Below are 507 nucleotides of genomic sequence, written 5' to 3'. Positions count from 1 at the left end.
GCACCCAGGCCAGCACCAGTCGCTCAGCCGCCAGCAGCGGCACCCCATCTGCCGTTGGCTCTTCTGCTGCTGCACCCCGGCAGCCAGGTCTGATGGCCCAGATGGCAACCACTGCAGCTGGCGTGGCTGTGGGCTCTGCTGTGGGACACACACTGGGTCACGCCATTACTGGGGCTTCAGTGGAGGAAGTAATGCTGAGCCTGCGAGGCCTGACATCACTTACCAGGAGCCTCAGGGAACCCAGCCGGGACAGCAGCAGCAGCCTTGCTTCTATGAGATCAAACAGTTTCCGGAGTGTGCCCAGAACCAGGGTGACATCAAGCTCTGTGAGGGTTTCAGTGAGGTGCTGAAACAGTGCCGACTTGCACACGGATCGGCCTAATCAAGAAGTTCAACCTGGAGAGATGGAAAATCAGCGCTCATAACTAATTTAATTCAGTATAAAAATAGAATTGATAGTGAAGGTATAAAGAATAACCATCAGTCAAACCTCTCCTGTAATTCCTA

At 54.0% G+C, this 507-nt stretch overlaps 1 pseudogene; it reads left to right on the top strand.

Moving 5' to 3' along the window:
• The first annotated feature begins 6 nt into the window (after positions 1–6).
• Positions 7–429, top strand: LOC108525707 (coiled-coil-helix-coiled-coil-helix domain-containing protein 2 pseudogene; annotated as a pseudogene).
• Positions 430–507: the final 78 nt, after the last annotated feature.

This window comes from Rhinopithecus bieti, unplaced genomic scaffold (assembly GCF_001698545.2).
Source record: "Rhinopithecus bieti isolate Rb0 unplaced genomic scaffold, ASM169854v2 repeat_12222, whole genome shotgun sequence".
NCBI lineage: Eukaryota > Metazoa > Chordata > Mammalia > Primates > Cercopithecidae > Rhinopithecus > Rhinopithecus bieti.
The sequence above is the reverse complement of the archived record's forward strand: the minus strand, read 5'-3'. Positions and strand labels throughout refer to the sequence as shown.